The 20,977-nt window shown below is 47.3% G+C and overlaps 1 long non-coding RNA gene across 1 annotated transcript in view; it reads right to left on the bottom strand.

The window, feature by feature from the left end:
• Positions 1-268: 268 nt before the first annotated feature.
• The window catches only part of LOC133045672 (uncharacterized), a 35,095-nt gene continuing 14,386 nt past the window's right edge, over positions 269-20,977 (bottom strand). Inside the window, exons 6-12 of the long non-coding RNA XR_009690307.1 lie at positions 18,042-18,297; positions 17,085-17,283; positions 11,794-11,889; positions 5,694-5,921; positions 5,169-5,547; positions 3,546-3,626; positions 269-1,669 (exon numbers count right to left, since the gene is read on the bottom strand). This is a non-coding gene — a long non-coding RNA (uncharacterized LOC133045672). The remainder of the gene's footprint in view (positions 1,670-3,545; positions 3,627-5,168; positions 5,548-5,693; positions 5,922-11,793; positions 11,890-17,084; positions 17,284-18,041; positions 18,298-20,977) is intronic.

The raw sequence follows: 20,977 nt of genomic DNA, 5'->3' as shown, positions 1-20,977 counted from the left end.
ACTGATTACCCTGCCCTGTAATTTGTCATTCACAAATCATACGCCTCTCCTTGAAACAGACTATCTGAGGGTGGAGGAAGGGTTATCGTTTTTTTTTTTTTTTAATCTTTGTATCTTCAGCAGCTAAGAGTGTGGGAATGAATGAAGGAATGCATGCAGGCTCCAGGAGTCTCCAGAGTACACCAAGAATAAATTCAGGCCTTGGAACCTGGTTGAGAGAAGTAGCCCAAGATTACTCTTTATTAGTAAAGTTTCATGACGTGGTTTTGTTGGGTTGAAAAGTTATAACCTGGATATATTAGTTTCTGTGTTTGGTTGAGTTTGAGGCACAGACTACATCCCACATCCCCCTGCCATGAAGTTTTCTGTTTTTGCTCTAATTTGAACCAAGTCTCAGCCAAAGCAAAGTGTTTTTTTTTTTAACCATCCACCCAGCTTTTTTCTAACAGAGTGGCGTTGAAGCTTTATTGAGTATGAGAATCATCTAGAGTACATGTTCAGATATAGAAAGCTGAGTCTCTGTTTAGCGTTTCTAACAAGTTCCCACATGATGCTGATGCGCAGGCCACACTCTGAGAACCACTGGTCAAAATGTTTTCATCCAGCTCATGGTCAAGGTGCCCGACTGACTTTCTCCCAAGTCAGTCTCTGGGCCAGGGCTCGGGTCTGTTCATCCCCAGGACAGTTTGAACTGTCTTTTCTTGGCCTTCTGCATAGGCGCACGGGACCATCCTGGCCCGCATTAAAAGGTCATCGGGACCTAAAAATGACTGCTACAGGATCTGACACCTCATCAGGACCCCTCCTGGCTTTCTGGAGAAGCACATGAGATTCAGGAAATAGAAGCATACATCCTGGGAAAACCCCAAACTTCAGGCGCCAACCTTTGGACAGCAGACAGCAGCAGCCAGGCGCCTCACACACCCTCTTCCGGAAGGGGCCACCTGGCTGTAACCTGTGGGTCTCTGCACTCTCCACTCTGCCTCAGCCCCTATCCTCTCTGTCTGATGACCTTTACGGGAGAAGGTGAGAACCTGGGCTAAGACTGACTTTCCAGCAGCTTCCCTGTCATCATTCAAATAAAATCCAGGCTCTTGACCACGGACTGAGCCTGCTGGGCACTTGGACTGCATCTCCCTTCTCTCCACCTTGTTGGTACACTCTGACCTGCTGGCCCTTGGACAGCAAGCTCATTCCCATCTTGGAGCTCAGCGGTTGCTGCAAAGCTGGGGGCCCACAGGGGATAGGAGGCGGGCTGGTCAGGCACCCCCTCTCCAGAATGAGCTTCCTGTTCACCGTCCCTAAAGCAGCCCCGCCTCCACCTGGTCCTTTGGTCTCGAGCACTTGTTGCCATCTGATGCCACCTCCAGAAGGGAAGCCCCCTGGAGGGAGACGCAAACCTTGTCTACCTTTCCCAGCTGTGTCACCAGTACCTCCCAGCACGTCATCCTTGTTCAATAAGATTTTAAGGAATGAATCTTTGGTCTCCATCAGGTAGACTGTGGAAGGCAAGGACTGGCGTTCCAGACCTGGGTTCTCAAAGCCAGAATCTGGCTCCAGGCCCACTGCTTAACAGCTGGTTCCGGTGGGAAGAATCGAGGCCACAAGTGAGGTTTCTGTCACCATCCCCATCGCTCTGGACAGGCCCTTCCGGCTGGATTGTCCTGACCTGCCAAAGGGTGGGATGACAACTGTGCTGTCTGCCCTCATAAGGGTGTCAAGGCTCAGAGAGGTAATGACTGGGAAAGGGCTATGCCAGCAAAAAGGTGCTGACAAACCCGAGGCTTGGGGATGGTCTAGCTTCTCCATGGCTTTAAATCTGAATGTGGCATTTATTTTTCCGTACACAAAAATAAATTCAAAATTGATTAAAGACCCTAACGTAAGACCAGAAACTATAAAGCTCTTAGAGGAAAACATAGGCAGGACACTCTTCAACACTCTGTCCCCAGAAAGATCCTCTAGGACCCACCTCCTGGAATAATGGAAATAAAAACAAAAATAAACAAATGGGACCTAAATAAACTTAAGAGCTTTTGCACAGTGAAGGAAACTATAAATAAGGTGCAAAGAAAACCCTCAGAATGGGAGAAAATACTAGCTAATGAAACAACTGACAAAGGATTAATCTCCAAAATATACAAGCAGTTCATGCAGCTCAATACCAGAACAACAAACAACCCAATCAAAAAGTGGGCAGAAGACCTAATTAGACATTTCTCCAAAGAAGACATACAGATGGCTAATAAACTCATGAAAAGATACTCAACACTGCTTGGTATTAGAGAAATGCAAATCAAAACTACAATGAGGTATCACTTCACACCAGTCAGAATGGCCATCATCAAAAAATCTACAAACAATAAATGCTGGAGAGGGTGTGGAGAAAAGGGAACCCTCTTGCACTGTTAGTGGGAATATAAATCGATACAGTCACTATGGAGAACAGTACGGAGGTTCCTCAAAAAATTAGGAATAAAACTACCATATGACCCAACAATCCCACTACTGGGCATACCCCCTGAGGAAACCATTTTTTAATATATTTATTTTTGACCAGGCCACATGGCATGCAGGATCTTACCAGGGATGGGACCTGCATGGCCTGCATTGGAAGCACGTAATCTTAACCACCATACTGCCAGGGAAGTCCCCGCATGTGGCATTTAATTTTAGATGAGCTTTTCATTCTTGTAGTTAAAAAAAAAAAAGCATTGTTTTAATTTCTTCGTAAGCTTAAGGTAACCCTATCACAGATTTTAAATATCTAAGGAATTCCGCCTGAATTCTGGAATTGGAAGCCCTGCTAAGAGGTCCTTGTTTAGTCGCTAAGTCGTATCTGACTCTTTGCGACCCCGTGGAGTGTAGCCCACCAGGCTCCTGTGCCCATGGGATTTCCCAAGCAAAAATACAGGAGTGGGGTTGCCATTTTCTTCTCCTGGTCATTTGTCTGCTTCAGATTTCCTGCCCACAAATGCATTTGTCTGTTGTGCTCTCCAGGTAGGCCTTTCTGCTTGGCATTAGGTAACTGAAGGTCTGAGTTAAAGAACAATTTTGGGTCCACATCCCCAGCCCTAGGGACAGTTGAGGGAGGATCTTAAAAATCGATGTTAGATGACTTTAGATAAATGGCTCAATTGGAGAGATCTGAAACCTCCCACAGGCCTGAAATGGACTCCAGACATCTCTGGTCTTCCATTTCTCACCTGGATAAGGAATTAAAGGAGTATATTCCTTCTGGCGAACACTGGGGAAGAAAAATACAAGATGCCCAGTTTCATCTGCATCTTAGATGAGTAACAAACAATATTTTAATATAGATATATCCCAGGAGATATTCGGGACATTCTTGTACTTTAAACAGTATTCATCAGGGACTTCCCTGGTAGTCCAGTGGTTAAGACTTCGAGCTTCCACTACAAGGAGCATGAGTTGGATCCCTGGTTGGGGAACTAAGATCTCACAGGAAAGGCAGCACAGTGAAATAAATAAATAAGCTATTTTTTTAAAGTATTCATCATTTATCCATTTGCTCTATATTTTACCTGGCAGGGTCTGTTTTGATCGTTGAGTCTTTGGTCCTAGGAATGGAGGGACGTGATTGCTCTCACTTTTCCTGTTTCACCCTACAAATGAAAAAGGTTTTGCTCTTAGTCTCCACTTGCTCCCATCCCTTGTCCCTCCCTCCTGACCATGACTGGTGGGTCATGGGCAATAGATGGACATGACCTCAAGTCACCCCACCTGAGCTGTAGCTGAAATGCTGCCCACACAGCCACACTGCTTGGAATCAGCAGGGCACTTACCAATGTGAGGAAGCCAGAAAAATGCTCAGGTCCTAAAACAAACCAGGGCAGTCATGTTTTATAACTAGTGGGAGCCTTTGATTCTTAGATAAAGGGCCTTGGAGACCCAGAACATTTCCCTAAATGCAGAACGAAACTCTGGTGTCAGCTTATTTATTTTAGTGTTGCTAAATGCCACTTTTAACACTAATAATACCTCGCACTCCTATTGTGCTTTTCATCCAGGGATGGCCAGGTGCTGTGTTCACATTAAGCAGCACAGCCCTGAAGCCCCTGGATTACATCATTCGACAGAGAGCTTCTTCCAGGTGGAACAGACCAGAAGTTAGGACTAGTGCGATCTGAACCTGAGCTGGGTGGTGGACGTTAGGTACATATTCCGCAACCCACACACACTCCTAGCCCTTCAAGCACAAAATTGGTGCTACCTTCTTTTTAAAAAACCCCCTGCCTTTGGCACAATGACAAACACAGCAGGTGCTCAATAAATGTTTGCTGAATGTCTGAATGAGTGGCGAACAAGTCGGTTAACCGAGAAGTAAACCTTAAGTTCCTTTATTTGCTTTAATTTTCTGTGTGTAGGGCATGTGGCAGCAGCTGTCTGTCCTATGTCAACACCTCAGACTGTTTAGCATTCCTTCTTTTTTATGTAACTTTTCCCCCCTTTAAACAACCTGATTTCTTTTCAAAAATATTTGTTGATTTTATTTATTTGGCTGAGCCGGGTCTTAGTTGTGGCCCGCAGGATCTTCTATCTTTGGTGTGGCATGTGGGATCTCATTCCTTGACCAGGGATCGAACTGGACGCCACGCACTGGGAGCGCGGAGTCCTAGCCACTGGACCACCAGGGAAGTCCCTGTTTAGCCTGTCTGAGCACAAGTTCTCTCCTGGGGCTTCTGCTCCCAGCAAAACCCGCATCTCTGCAGCATGTTCCCTGCATGTCCTGCCCCTGCAGCCCTTTAACTGATGACGGAGGGCTATAAACTCTCCAATTCCCTCATCCCTGATGGGGACACTTAGGTGTCACCTACAGCGTCCCTGAGGGACTGTGCCAGCGTTACCCTTCCAGGGATGTGGCCTGACATTCATGCCCGTGTCTGTCCTCCTCCCGTTCCCAGTCTTGTCTTCCCACCCTACGGGACACTTCCTGATGAGTCACTTTCACTAGAATCTCCCCTCGGGGTCTGCTTCCGGGGAACCCAGCTTGCCACTGGAGCATTTTGGCTCTCATCTTCTCAATGGTGCTTTTTTTCTTGGACCAGGAAGAACCTTCTAGGAGAAAATAGCAAGAGACATGACAACCACCAATCTTACTGCTGGATGAGGAGCAAGAGAAGATGAGGAACAGGTGAGGACTTTACCTCCACAGGGGCTGGAATATAGAATTTCAGCTTGGAATTTTCTTGAGCAAAGACAGCACAACTATGGGACCTGGCCAAGTAAGCTTCCAAGTATTCACATAAGCATGCAGTTCTTCTTACAGGCTCCCCATCTGGGGGCTCTCTTCAGGCAAACCCCTGCAGGAGGAGGAAGTCAAGACCAGTGCTTGCTAAATGATCAATGCAGCCCCCAGAGATGGGAGGTCAGGCAGGACCTAGAGCGTGGGTGTGTGCTAAGTTACTTCAGTCATATGCAACTCTTTGCGATCCTATGGACTGCAGCCTGCCAGGCTCCTCTGTCCTTGGGGATTCTCCAGGCAAGAATACTGGAGTGGGTTGCCATGCCCTCTTCCAGGAGGACCTAGAAAAGAGAATGTTTTTCGTCTTCTTCCATTTACATCAAGAGAGCCCATGAGCAAAATGGTGGGGGTGGGCAGGCTGAGTCAGTGTGATGGGTCAGGGGCCCTGTTTCCTCAAAGAGACATTGAGAGAGTCATTTCTGCATACCCTGGGGGCTTTCTGGTCCCAAGACTTCTCGTTTGTAGAGATCAAGTTCAGATGTTTGAAGGGGTCCTCTTTCCATCCAAGGGTTCCAAGCAGACCAGATGGGCTGGCATTTAACAACTTTCCTGGCTGCACTGCAGGAACCACGGCAGGGGTAGGCATCCTTCAGCTCCCTGGGAGTTTATTGGTTTGTTACATTTTAAACAGCTCCGGTGATGCTGCCGTAACCTACTTCGGAGGGAAACATTTATTATTAACATTGGTTTAACACTTAACTTTCTAGGGTATTTGTGGATGACACAGTCATACATCTGCCTTTTTATAGTGCTTCGCAGCAGAGCACAAGACCTTCTGGCTGACACCTCATACATCATCAAAATTAAGACCTCCGGGCAAGCAGATGAAAGTAGGACAGGGGTGTGCTGGGGCCAGCAACTGGGGATGACTCTGATGGTTCCCAAGTTAACCTTCCTTTAGAGAGAGACTGTTTCCATTAAGGAGCAAATTATTCTTAACATTAAGACGTCTTTGTTTCCATGACAACCCACAACAACCTGAAAGGGATGGTCCGTGGTGGCCATACGGCCAAGTGATGCTTTCGACCTCATCAGTGGCTGGTGGAGATGAATTCAGGGATGGGGGTCAGCCAGCCAGGGCTCAGCCTCCAACTGCTGGGCATTCAACACCCAACTCTCCTGTGTTAAAGCCAGAAGAAACCTGGAAATCTGCAAGCCAAGATGAGAGCAGGTCCCCCATTTTTGTTGGGTGTGGGGGGAGCACTACTCTGGGTCCTCATTGTGGTCAGCAGGTTTCCCTTGTGGAGCATGGGCTCCAGAGTATGTGCAGGCTTCAGCAGCTGCAGCATTTGGGCTCACTAGCTGTGGCACACAGCCGCTCCACGGCCTGTGGGATCCCAGCTCCCTGACCAGGGATCAAACCCACATCCCCTGCATCGGGAGGTGGATTCTTAACCACCGAACCACCAGGGAAGTCCCTCCCCTATCTTTTATAAGCATAACTGTATCATCATAGTACCAGATTCTTTGCTGGAGACAATAATAACTGATAACTAAGAAGAAACAGTTGACAGAAGATAACAAAAGGAGAAAATAGCTTTTTTTTTTTTAAACGGAACTTCTCTTTAAGGTCCAGCACTGACATTTTGGGGTCTCTTTTGTCTGTCTATAAAAAGAAAAGTGAGAGCCCACTATTGTGTGTTTTCATAGGCTCAAACCCACAAGCCCCCTTTTCTCACTCAAACTGACCAAACGTGACAGCCGGCAGGGGGTGGGGGTGGGGTGAATTAACTTTCCGCTGCTCTTCAGAGGAGATCAGCCTTATCTGGGCCACAAAACCTGTGTGGGCTTTGTAACAAAGGACCCTGACCTTTCTATTGAAAGGAAGCAACAATTATTGTCCCTCAGTTCTGGGTCTATAAGCATTTTTTGAGGAAGGTAAAAGAGAACCAAGAAAAAACAAATTTCCTGAGAAGTGAGTAAGGACCCTACAATAGCCCTTGGGGGAATTCTTGTTTGAGACAACAGAAAACCGGCTGTTAGGAACGGCCTGTGTGGGGATGAAACATAACACCCGTCCATCTGCTGGGGCCCTCTTCCTCGTCATCTTTCGTCAGTCCTGTGACATTAACAACGTTGTATGACATTTGCGTCAGGCATCAGATAACGTGCCTGATGGTCTCCAAACAATACGTCCAGAGAGGAATAGAGTGTCACAACTCAAAAAAGGACACAGGAGAGGAAAGAGGGCTGTCTCTGCCCCGCTCTGTCGCTGGGCAGTAAGATTCCCCTCAAGGCACTGGACCACAGCAAGGATGGAGAAAAGCAGAGAATGCCTTCTGCCTTCTGGGGGAAAAAAACCCACAGTGGAAACTGCTGTGAGAATCATGAAAACATCACTTTAAGCCAGAGCTTTCCTGCACTGATGTCCTTTCTCCAAGTCCAGGCTCCAATCTGTAGGAGTCGGTATCCAGTTACGCTGTACCATTGGTCCTCTGGACATCAGGTTCCCCCTCCCCAGATTCAGGGGCCACAGAAGCCTCAGGTACCGAGGACCTTCGTTCTATGTCACTGTATAGAAGGGACTTGGGCATCCAGAGTTTGATGTCCCAGTGGGCCCTGGAACCAACTGCCCATGGATCCTGAGGGATGACTGCACTTCTTGTCTTTAGTTCCTAAGTGATGGGACGTTGAAGTTTGTGTCTGCAGGACTCTCAAACTGTATCAATGCACCAGATACAGATGTCTTCATGGCAGGAGGGACTGGGGCTTTCTGTCCCAGAACCTGCATGCTAACAGCGGGGAGGCTCAGCTCTCACCTGGCATAACCCTGTTTGGATGGCTAGCCTGAGGGCACACGCTACTTGGGGCAAAGGTAACTAGCTTTGCTATAACGACGTCACAAAGATGACTGAACAGGATTAGATGGCTGGACGCTGGTGAACTGTTTAGGGCACTGTAAAACCACTGGGCATCGCAGGGCTCCCTCCAGCTTCTGGGGACCTTGGGCCAAGTGCTCATCAGAACCTGCTCATCCCTCCTGTGTGAGATCCCCGACCCTTGGTTCTGCTCCACGACGCCCGCCCTCCCTGCCCTCCCCTACTGACACAGGCCCCACGGGGAGCTGTCACTTCCCTCCTCCCGGCGTCCTTGCTCCCCGCTGACGTCTGCAGCCCGGGGCTCTGGCTTTTCCTTTGACCCAGTGAACCTGCAGGCAACGCCTTTCCAGGTGGCGGGTGGGAACCACGTCTGAGTCACATTGGGAAAAAGGAGACGTGGGAGTGGCGAAGGGACACGGTGTCTAAGAACGTGCCTTGGAGGCAGAGCTGGGTCACGTGTGTGTGTGTGTGTGTGTGTGTGTGTGCGCGCACATGCGTACCTTTCACTAAGGGACAAGGAAAACCAAGCTGGGGCTTTGCCGCCTGGTTCCCGTGCAAACTCTCCCACCCCCAAGCCCAACAGCAGCTGCGAGGAAGGGGTTTCTTCAGAATCCCAGCTGCCCTCCCCCAATTCATTTGGCCCCAGCAGACTCTAAGGCTGAACTTCACTCTCCTCATCATCTTTAAAATGTCAGTTAAAAAAAATAAGTAAATAAAATGTCAGTTAAGCCTCTTGATCTGGGCTCAAGCAAAGGTAACTTTTGAAGAAGGTGATGTTATGGATTCCCACTGGAATGGACAGACGCTCTGCCCACCCCAGCCCTGATACATAGACCCAAATGAGGACACAGCGGGAAGGAGAGGGGTTCAACTCCCCCAGGTCTTCTCCTGATTTGTCCTGAGCAGCAGGTGAGCCTAGTGGGCAGGGCGAGGACTCCAGGGCTAGACTGCTTAGGCCAGCATCCCAGCTCTGCCAGGGGCAGGTTCTGAGACCCTGGGCAAGTCATTTAACCTCCCAGTGCCTCCAGTTCTTTTCTGAAAAATAGAAGTACCTTCCCTGTCATGTGGAGTTGTCAAGAGGACCCAGTGGGTTCAAGCACACATAGGCTTTGGACCGCACCTCACCGCTGTAAGCACTCTTCAACTTGCCTTAAAGGCAGAAAGAAGACGATTGTGTCCTAAGAAAGGCCGAGGAACCCAGCCACATTGTCATGCTACTTCCCTGTATTGACTGTTTACACTGAAAATGAGGACGTAGAAAGAAAGGGCAACCACAGTTTCTTTTCCCTTGAGTCTTTCCTTGCTCATCAGCAAGATGAGGGCAGAGAGCACTGGTAAAACGTCTGTGTATGGAGAAGTGAAACAAGGAAATAAGAGTCTGATGCAGCATTTCCATTGTTCTGGAAGAGATGAACTAGAGATGCATGTGCATTTATGAAATACTAACTACGTCACCTTGGAGGTGCCGCATCAGAGTTCTGTGTGCATTTAGAACCGTCACGGTGTAATCTAAAGATGAACGATAAAGATCATGCTAATGTTAATAAATAATACGTGTGCATGTATACTTGGGGCAGCATTACATCACAAATAAAATCACGATGACAGATCAGAGAGAGACCACCAAAGAAAGGTAAAAGGCTTTGTGTTTTAGGACCTCCAATGACACTCTTCCTACTTTTTTGAACGAGGGGCCCTGCATCTTCATTTTGTAAATTATGTAGAGGGCTGCATTGCAGGCTGACTCCTTGATGTTCTTCTCACAAACCTCTCATGCAGCCTCATTTCTCTTAGAGCCAGGAGAGTTTAAGGGTGGAGGGGGAGGCAGAAGAAGGGCTGTTGGGGTATTTTCAACTGGGGCCTGACTTCCCGGAGGCACTGAGATCCCCCAGAGGGTCCTCTGAGGCCCCGTGGCCACCTGTAGTCAGTACTGTCAGCAGCTGAGAGGATGGCATAGCCTCCCCCCACCCCCCAGCCACAGCTCCACATCCAGTGTTTTGCCAGATGTCAGGTCTGAAAGGCAGCTGCAGCCAGAGGAAAGGAAAACGATGTAGCATCATGAAGGTGGGTGTTGTCAGCCAGGACTCAGGCCGAGGACTGGCCTGGCGCTCGGCTCTGAGTGGCAGGAGCGGGGCAGCGCTGTCATTTCTCTTCCTGGGATCAAAATCAGACAAATCTCCTGTTTGGCTTACCAGGCACTAAGTGGATAACACCAGTGAATGTCAGTGCAAATTACAGCTCCAGACTCCTGTCGGCGGCTTTGTGCTGCTTCTTGTCACTCTAATGCAAAGAGACAGCATGGAGCTGATAACAAGCCAGAAGGCTGGGGGATTGGAGAGGGTGGCTGTGTCAGGGACAGGAAAAATGCATGTTGGAGAGACTCAGAGGGTAAAAACCCACAGCTATGACTTCCTTGTTTGCCTCTAGGAAATGGGCATTTAAGGGTGTTAAATGCCTGGACAACACCTCTTGGGTTTTTACAAAACTGAACAGTAACCTCATCAGTTCATTCACCCACCCACCCACCCATCCATCCATCCATTCATCCATCACCCACCCATCCATTCATCCATTCATCTATCACCCAACCATCCATCCTCATCTGTTAATGAGAGCTGGACTGCCCTCTTAGCACACTGGGATTCTGAGGGTTCATGGAGGCCTCCACCTACTGCTTGCAACATGTTTCCTGGGGTTGCTTCTAAGAAGTCTAAAGAACTCTTTGGCGGAAACACCTGTCTTTCTAGCAAAAAAAAAAAAAAAAATTGCCTTAGGGCCTTTGAATTTTGTCTAAAACAGCCCAGTGACTGCTTAAAAACTCCAGTTCTACTCCATTAAATTGCATTTTCTTTTTTTTTTTAATTGCATTTTCTATGCCAGTGGGTGTTACTGTTTTAGAGACCCCACTCAGCTGAGAGATAAGATCTTCCCTCCAGCTGGCTGTAGAAAGTCCTGCATTTTAGAGCGCCGGGAGTTGAGTGTGTCCATCTGTCTTGAAGCCTGCAAGGGTCAGCTCCCATTAATACGCAGCCTCACTCTATCTCCACCCACATCACACACTGGAGGAACCGATGCAGTCAGAACAAGAAGCCAGGCCTTCCTACAGCTGTGCTGACAAGCTAGTATCTAAGGAACCAGAAACGGGGCCAAGAAGGTAACTGTATGCGACACACGTCCTGTACATCTTCACAGGTTCCTCAGTGACTGTTCCCTCTCTCACCCGATGCCCCACTTGCCCCTGGATACCCTCCACCTTTGAACGCAGATTAAATTCCTCACCACAGGCATAGAGTCTGGCTTCCTGGGCAGTCATCAGGGGCTGGAGAATGCTAGGGAGCTAACTCCCCTTGGGGGTGAATGTTAACCTGAGAGGTAGAAGCAGAAGCAGGGCAGATACATTCCTCCACCTTCCATTCTCCCATAAATGACCCTGGAGCATGATTCCTTTTTGCCGCCTCTTTGGACAAGCTCTGGGATGAGTAAACCTGGTGTCCCCTAGAAGCTCAGGGGGAACTCACAGTGAAACAAAACCACCACAGTAACGTGTTACATGGCATCGCACAGCTTTTTGTCCCATTTCTTTGTTTCCCTCGCCTCCATCCCCCTAGACTTGTACCTTCTAATCGAATCATTAGAACCTTAATCCTTGCTAAGGGTCAGCTTTCCAGAGGACCTAGACCAAGGCAGTAAATAATATTTGTTCAATACCTGCCATGCGCCCACAGGGACTCTGAGGATATTCAAAGCTGATTATGGAACTTGGAAAACTCATTCAGGAGAGCAGGACCTGTATCCCAAGGTCACCTAGAAAATCAGAAGCAGAATGGGAGTGAAACAGTTGAAACTGAGTGAAAAATTGCTGGTGAAAAAAAGAAAGAAAAGAGTGGGGAGAATGTAGTAGAGACGGGGTGGTGTTAGACCTGCTGGGGCCAGTAAAGGAAAGAGGGGCTTGTGTATTCCTGGAGATTTTTGATCAAGATTCCAAGCCCCCAACTTGGTCTCCAAATTGGGAAAGATGTCTGTTTTGGAGACTGAGTTAGCGTTTTTCTCCACAGCAGGGGTAATGAAAGAGTGAAGGAGGGCCAGCTTCCACTACCAGTGTACTAGCTCCCTACTGCTGCGTAATAAATTACCCTAAAACTTAGGGTAATTAAAATTTTAGGTAATTAAAACAGTACACATTGTCAGGGTTTTGACTTTAGCCATTGTGGTTTTGCCTTGCCTTTGTCTCATGGGTGGTGAAGTTGGGGCACCATTTCATATACTTATTCCCATTTGGTTATGTTTTTTTTTTAAATCACAAATAATGCTTTTAATTATTTAGCTTCTTGCAGTACTTACATAACAGAAACTCACAAGTCCATGTTGCTCTTGTTTAGTCACTCAGTTGTGTCTGACTCTTTGTGACTCCATGGACTGCAGTCCCCCAGGATCCTCTGTTCATGGGATTTCCCAGGCAAGAAAACTGGAGTGGGTTGTCATTTGCTGCTCCAGGGTGGTTATCATTTTTTGGGAAGTGCTTGGTCAAATCTTTTGCCCATTTTTTTCTGGTGGATTGTTGGTATCTTTATCAATTTATGGCCACGAGTTACATATCCAAGATAAATCTTTGGTCAGATAAATGGCAAATATTTATCCCCTCAAAAAAACAACAACAACAAAAACCAGTGTGAACAATTAGTACCTCTCACCGACTCAATGGACATGAGTTTGAGTAAGCTCCAGGAGTTGGTGATGGACAGGGAAGCCTGGCGTGCTGCAGTCCGTGAGGTTGCAAAGAATTGGACATGACTGAGCTACTGAGCTGAACTGACTGATGGGTCCTGTGGGTCAGGAATTCAAGAGTAGTCTGGCTGGGTGGATCCAGCTATGATCTCCCACTAAGTGAAGGTCACATGTGGCCTGGGCTGCAGTCAAGTGAATGTCTGACTGGAGCTGGAGGGTCTGGCCCCAGGAAGCTTTGCTCACCTGCCCATTGGCGGGAGGCCTTAGCTTCTCTCCATGAGGACCTCTCCCCAAGGGCTGATTGAGTGTTCTTCTGACGTGGTGGGTGGAGATCCAAGAGGCCAAAGCAGAGGCCACAGTGCCCTTCATGACACTTGGCTTCAGAAATCACACACGATTCTCTGCATGGCGGCTACACAGAAGCCATGATGCAAGGCAGAGAGAGCACATTCAGGGGCATAGGGACAAGGAGGTTGAGGACCCTGCGGGGAGGAGGAGCGTTTTTGGAGACTGGATCATAACTGCGTCCTGGAACATCAGAGCTGGGGGTTCTTAGAAACCAGGTTCTGTTTCAACAACCTCATGCAATAGCTGAGGAAACCAAAGGTCAGAGACATTAAGCAACTCACTTCAGGTCACTCAGTGAATCACTTGTTCATAATAAAGCATGCCTGCAGGCAGAACATTTCTTGGAGCCATGTGAGAATTGTTAGCTTATGGTCAATCAGGGTCACTATGCTGATGAACAGTCAGAGGTGATGCTTTTAGATAAGAGCTGCTGAATTTGAATCCACTGCAAAGCTGATGACAGCAGTTCATTCATTCATTCAAAATATATTTACTGAGTGCTTTTCTTGGGGTCTGGCAATGCTCCAGGCACTGGCATAGACGTAAACAAAAACATGCTCCTGCTCTCATGGACCTTACAGACATGCAGTGTGTCGTCTCATGGATAATGGAACTATTACAACCATGGTAAGTACTTGGAAGACGAGGTTGAAGCACTGGGAGAACACAGAATACTAAGTTTGTCCCAGCCAAGGAAGCGTCTCCAAGGAAGAGATGATTCAATGATCACTTGACAGGCTCAAAGTGAGTTCCGCTAACAATGAGACGATGATTTTTGTTCACAATTTGTTTTTCAGCTATTGTGTTTTCCACCTCCAGATGTTCCACTTGAGTTTCTTTTATATCTTCTATTTCTCTCATAATTGAGTTCATGGTTTCCTTTAACATCCTAGAATATATTTATAAGATTTATCATAGCGATTTTAACATCTTTGCCTGCCAGTTTCATCATCTCTGCCATTTCTGGGCATATTTCTATTTTTTTCCTCCCAGTTACAAGTCATATTTTCCTGCTGTTTGGCACGCCTGGTGATTTTCTATTGGATGTTAGGTAATGGACATTTTACAGTATTAGGTATCAGATTTTGTTTGATTCCTGGAGAGAGTATTGGACTTTGCTCTTGCTCACAGTTACCTGGAAACAGTTTAATCTTTTCAGGGCTTGCGTTTCAACTTTGTCCAGAACAACATTTAGTCGAGGACTAATTTAGCACTGTGATTAAGGCAATACCCTCTGAGGACACAACCCATGTGATACAGGGTCTGCACTTCGGCTGGTGAGAATGCCAACGATTTGCAGCCCTGTAAAAACTCCAGAAATTGGTTCATCTGCTCCTTTTAGATGCTTCTTTTTCTTGCCTCAAGGAATTTTTTCACATGCAGTCAATGATCAGAGATCAAAGATGAGGTTTCTAACGAGACAACAGAGTTTTTCTCCGTGTGTAGAACTCCCTTCTCTTTGGCACTCTGCCCTGAAAATGTGAACGTCCTTGGTCTCCAACAACTCTGAACTCTGCTCAAGTCCACAAGCCCATCAGCTTCATTTGAGTTCTCTCTAGACAATGAGCTGGTGCCATTGCAGGAGGCACCTTGCCAGCTTCCCTTCACAGTCTTGCCTTGACTGTCGTCCAATGTTGTCCGTTTCATATACTTTTATCAATGTTGTTTCATATACTTTTTCTGGTTATCTAGTTATTTAAGGCAAGGATATATATCTACTCCCTGTGACTGATATGGCATATCAGTCTTTAACTTTTTAAATGACTTTACTGAAGCATAATTGGTACAATCTATTAAATACATTTAAAGTATTAAAATGGGCAAGTCTTGACACATGAAATCATCACCACATTGAAGACAACAAACACATCCATCACTTGTTTTATGATCTGTCCTTCTGGTTCCCTGGACCTTTCCTCCCAGGCAACCACTGATCTGCTTTTAGTTACAATAGTTTTCATTTTCTAAAGTTTTATATAAATTTCTTTTTGTCTGGCTTCATTCAATCAGCATAATTATTTTGACTCATGCATCTGTTGTTTATATCACTAGTTTCTCCTTGTTCATTGCCAAGTAATATTCGAATGTATGGATATACCACAATCTGTTTGGCTATTCATTTATACCATGTTCATTTATTCATTATTGATGGGCATTTGGATTGTTTCAATTGTGGCTATCACACATAAAACTGTCATAAACATTTATGTAAGAGTCTTTGTATGGACATGTGTTTTCTTTTTTCTTGGATAAGTACCTAGAGATAGGACATATGGTAGGTGTATGTATAAATTTTAAAGAAACTGTCTTCTAATGGCATTTGTTTTAAAGCCAATTTTTGTTTTGTTTGTTTTTGGACCCATGTGGTGGTGTGGTAAATTTAAGATGTTTGGATATAAACGTTCAACTTCTCTTATGCTGAAGCAGTGAGCAACTGTCATATTGATTAGTCTCAGCCCTCACCTGTTTGGGAGGTAGACCCTCACCACAAGGTGGGAAAAGATGAGAACACAAGAGGCTCCCAGCCTAGCTGACAGCAGTGGGAAGAAAGACAGAACTCTGGAATTTTTTTTTTTTTTTTTGCTTTGAGGCATTTAAACAAAAATTGAAGTGAAATTTGTTCTTTTTGGATAGTTCATCCTTTCCCTATGATTTTTGAAAATATAAAATGTTGGAAAACTTAGGTCAGAGCTGTTTTTTGAAGTTTTGAGCTATCTCCTTGATGTGTGGGCTCTGAAGCTCCTGTCTGTGAATGAATTCAGCCTTTGTTTCACCTTTCCCTCCTGAACAATGCTGGTGAATTAGAAGGAGATATCCAGTAGGGATAAGTAGCTTTTCTTTGATCCACACACAGATCGAGCTCCATTTAGCCAACAGAGGAACGGGATTCACAAACGCCCATGTGGCTCTGAACCCATGACATATTTAATAGGATGGGCAGCAGCAGTGTAATCCATCTCAACCTCCTTGTTCCACCTTCTGCAATGTCCAGCACACATGAATTCTCTTAAAGGAGTTTCCTAACGGCAGGCAATATTGTTGTACTTCTGCTAATACCTCACACAATTTGAGACGTCTGGCACTTGGCAATATTATTTCAGTGCAGAGACCCTTGAAAGCCACATGATCCCTAGGGTGATGGAGAGGAATAGAGGATGGGGAGAGAGTGCCCAGGTGGCTTCAGCCTCCTCTGTCCTCCTAACAGTGCAGAAGCAACTGGAGATCAGAGGCCCAGGGCCCTTGGGTGCTGCCGGCACCTGCCAATGCCCTCAGAGCAGGTGGCAGCTTCTCTGGAAAGGGCAGTCACCACCCCCGAGAAGCAGTCTGCCTCTGCCTCTGTGGCCAGCCCAGCTCACAATACAGCTTAAGGATGTTCGTGTCCATATTTATTAAAGACTTGGGACAGAAAGGGGCTCCTCGGGTGGCTCAGACAGTAAAGAATCTGCCCACAATGCGGGAGACCCAGGTTCCATCCCTGGGTCAGGAAGATCCCCTGGAGAAGGGAATGGCAACCCACTCCAGTATTCTTGCCTGGAGGATCCCACGGACAGAGGAGACTGGCGGGCTACAGTCCATAGGGGTCGCAACAAGTCAGACACAACTGAGCGACGAACACCTTCACTGGCGTCATCCCCTCATGCCCTTTTCTTAACTGGCCCTTTAAATCTTCAGTTGTGTGATGTGGGCTGAGGCCAGGGACAGGGCCCCTATTGATTACTCTGTTTCTCATTGTTGGGTTTAGGTTTTACTCTTAATAAGGATGCTGCTTCCTGTTTTGTTAGGTGGGGCTCCACCTCCCACCTTCCCGACCACAGACATAATCTTGTTTGCACTGAGCCTTCTGGGCCCTGCAGCCACCCATCCATGCTGGCCATGTGCCCCAAGATGGGGGCCACTGACGCCAGCCCGGGATTGAGCCTCCTCACCTGGGCACACGGCACACTCTGGAAGCCGGTTGATACAAATGACGAGTCAGGCTCAGCTGACAGTGATGTCACAACAGATGGCTGTTTGGGGAAAGGTAAGCCAGCTGCCACCAAGTATCCTGGTTCTCTGGCAGGTGATGGGCAGAGGAGTGAAGGCATCTCCTTCTTGGCTTCCTCCTGCTTAGACAGCCTGGTTGTGCTGGGGAAATAAACATGCAATTGATTTTGTTGCCTCCACACCCTTGGTACTGTGGCTGAATGGCTGTGGTTGTCATGGCAGCGAGCAACATTTTTGTTATCATCTGTGGCCTTTTTCTCTCCCCTGGGAGATGTCTGACATGATTCCAGTTCTCCACGCTGGTTCTGTTCCTTGTATTTTGGGGGATGGATGCTTCCTCCTTGCCTCTGATTGGGGAGAATTTCCATTGGTTTGCAGAGACTGGCTGATGTGTAGGAAAGATGGGGGTGGGGTGAGAAAAGAGAATCGGAGGAGGGACAAAATTTTGTATGTGAATGGAGGGAAGATTGGAGCAAGGGGACAGGTTGTCCCTGGGTGACAGAGGGGAAGGGAAAAGGAAATAAGAAGGGAGCTGGGGACAGACAGAAGTGGAAAGGGACAGAGGGAGGAGGCGCACATGGAGTGGAGGACATCCTGTCCTCAGACACAGAGACTCTCGGCTGCGACTGTCAGAGCCCCTCCTGTCTCCTCACACGGGCTCGTCCAACATCCTCTGCCCTCTAGCAGCCCCAAAGCCTCTGGCGGGCAGCACAGTCTTCTCCTCTGACCCCAGCCCACTGGCTTCACCATGTGCCTCATAATATCAGGCAATTCAGTGCCGGATGAATTAACGCATGGATGGACATTCAAATGCTTTTTAAGATTGAAATCACTGAATAAGGCTTTGGGGGACTGATGGAAGGGAATCAAAATCCCTAGTGACAGATGGTCAAACTCACCTGCCAGCTCATGGATTTGCGCTGAGAAAGGCACCTCTGAAGATGAGTGGAGGGAGATACAGTATTGGCTGGTCAGAGGGCACTGCTCTTTGAGGTAAATTCCTCCCCAGTTCTGGGCACCTGCCTGAGACTGCTCTTCTGATGCGCTGATTATGGCGGAAGCAAAGCAGGTGTCACTGGCCAAGGTGGTGGGTCAGCTTGCCTTGTGTCTTCATCTCCAAAGCAGCCCTATGCTGAGATGCCTCAGGCTCCTGCCCTACAGGATGGGGAACGAGACTTGGAAACAGTGGCTTCTTATCACAGTCGTTGTAGGGTGCCGTCGGATGACAACTGTGACTGCGTGTCCCCACTGTGGTCCCAGGGTACCTCTTGGAAAACAGATCCTGGCTGAGCTGGGCACAGACCCTTCTTGCAGACGCCTTGGAGAGGAATGATGAGGACAGGGTGAAATGAGAAAGGATGGGGAGGATGTCTCTGGGCTTGCCTCATGGGAATGCTTCATCTAAAAGCATGGCCCTGTGTTCCTTCTGATACGGTCAGAGCCATGCGCAGCCTTGCGCCTGAGCCCAGCCCTAGGCAGAGCAAGAGGTTTACAACAGAAAATCCCAGCTTATGTCTAGTGCTGGCAGTTACAAATCTATGGGAACAAACAGGGAAACTGACCCATGTTGAACAAACTCACAGGGGACTGATGGATAAACCCGAATGCTACTTAGTTGTGCGGCATTCTTCAGGTTCTTTGGAATCTGAAAATCCGCCCTGGTAAATAGACCTTCTGTAGGACTAATGACGTGACACTGTCTATTAAAGAAAAGTGTCCATTAAGCCTTAATCCCAAGAAAGGTGGGAAATGGGGCAGGGAACAAGTCTGCTCTTTGCACTTGTTAATTCTTGCTTTTTGACTAAGCAAAGGAACTTGATTAGAGGGGAAAATAAATTTTTACTAAATGTCAACCCTAGTATTTTCTTTTTGGATGTAACTATGATTATTGGCTACCTCTCCCCACCTGGTGGAGATCTGGGTAACGCTGGCTTGAGTCATCAGATCCATGACCTTCAGAAGCCGAGGGCCTTTGCCATGATCTCTGCACATCCTCAGGAGCTGCTGTGGTCACGGCTCCTTCTGTCTTCCCATGCCCTGCCCTGGCCTGCCTTTTGCTCATGTGTGCGGTCGGTACTCTGTGCTATTTCGTGCCACAACTCTCATCAAGGATATCAAGGTTCTCTCTCACACAGAATATCTGTGAGCTGAGCAGAATGTGTCAAATATTACAGAAGTGAAAGGGCTAGAAGGGGAGAACAGATTTCTATCACAGCAGCACAACTTCAAAATCCAACAGAAGAGCATCTCTGATCTTCACGCAGCCTCTGGCCCCGGACATGGACACTTCCCCGCTCCCTCCCGCCTCTCTCCATCTTGCCCTTTCCCCTGCTCCTTCTTCCTCTCTCCATTATGCCCTCCCACACTCTCCTAGTGGTAAAAAAATGCCTCCCACATTTTGGGTGGTTTTTTTTTTTGTACAGCTGAGTGGTTTCAATATCAAGACCTCACATTTACCCCAAGCATGTATTAAGGTCTTTTTTTCCCAAACAAAGGTAGTCCCCACACCCAAGAAACACACCCATGCTGCTAGGATAACAGTCATTGTATCTCCTTTCCAAAACAAATCCTACTGCACTTCTCCACTTCAGTTTCCTCTAAGCATATCCAGGGTCTAGCTGTAATCAGCTCATCCCCAGTGCTACACCTTTTAGACAAGTCTGCTGACCAACTCCTATCTGTTACTTCCAGGCTATTTGTGGGAGAAGCCACCTATGAGATCTTGGACAAATACTTAAACTCCCTAAGCTGCCTGGGGGAAGGAAATGACAGATAACATACAAAGCTGTTACAAAGATCAACTAATGGACTTCCCTCATGGTCCAGTGGTTAAGAATCTGCCTTGCAATGCAGGGGACAAGGGTTTGATCCCTGGCCCAAGAAGATTCCACATGCCGCAAGGCAGCTAAGTTTGTGCACCACAACTACTGAAGCCCGTGCACCCTAGAGCCTTTAAGCTGAAACTACTAAACCTCTGCCCCTTCTCCACACAAGAGAAGCCACCACACGGAGAAGCCTGTACACCACAACTAGATAATAGCCCCTGCTTCCCTGGTGGCTCAGCGGTAAAGAGTCCACCTGTGATGCAGGAGATGCTGGAGACCTGAGTTCGATCCCTGGGTCAGGAAGATCCCCTGTAGGAGGGCATGGCAACCCACCCCAGTATCCTTGCCTGGAGAATCCCATGGACAGAGGAGCCTGACAGGCTACAGTCCGTGCGGAAGCAAAGAGTCGGACACGACTGAAGTGATTGAGCACACACTCCGCAAATAGAGAAAGCTCACACAGAGCAACGAAGACCCAGTGCCACCAAAAATAAATTAATTTAAAAAAAAAGATCAAGTAACATGATGAGTGTGAAAATGCTTTCTCAGCGACAGAGCCCAATGAAGCTTATGATTGGTTACTCATGGGGCCATGCTAGCCAGGGACCCAAGCAAGGCGGCCACTGGTTGTCTGAGTCATTGTGTCTCTTCCTTTCTTGGTAACGTCAGCTTGACTGATGCACTAGTCCAAACACTCTGGGGCAACAGTTGTTGTGTATAAAGAGCACCTGATGAATAGGGAACTAGCTGTCCTGCCAGAGGTAGAGAGTCTCAGCCTATGGAAAGTCTCTATTTGAAGAACACAGAAATGCCCATGTGCCTGCACACAATCCTTGCCCCTGAGCGTCTTATAATTTATAGCAAGCACCACTTTTCAAAAAACTATTCTTCTACTTTTACTTCATTACACAAACAATAATTGTAGATTATTAAAAACAACAGTGGGAAAGAGAGAGACTTATTTGCAGCCCCTCATTCAGAGAAAATCACTATAGTGTTCTAGTATCAAC

This window comes from Dama dama, chromosome 24 (assembly GCF_033118175.1).
Source record: "Dama dama isolate Ldn47 chromosome 24, ASM3311817v1, whole genome shotgun sequence".
Lineage (NCBI taxonomy): Eukaryota > Metazoa > Chordata > Mammalia > Artiodactyla > Cervidae > Dama > Dama dama.
This window is presented reverse-complemented; position numbering and strand designations above follow the sequence as displayed.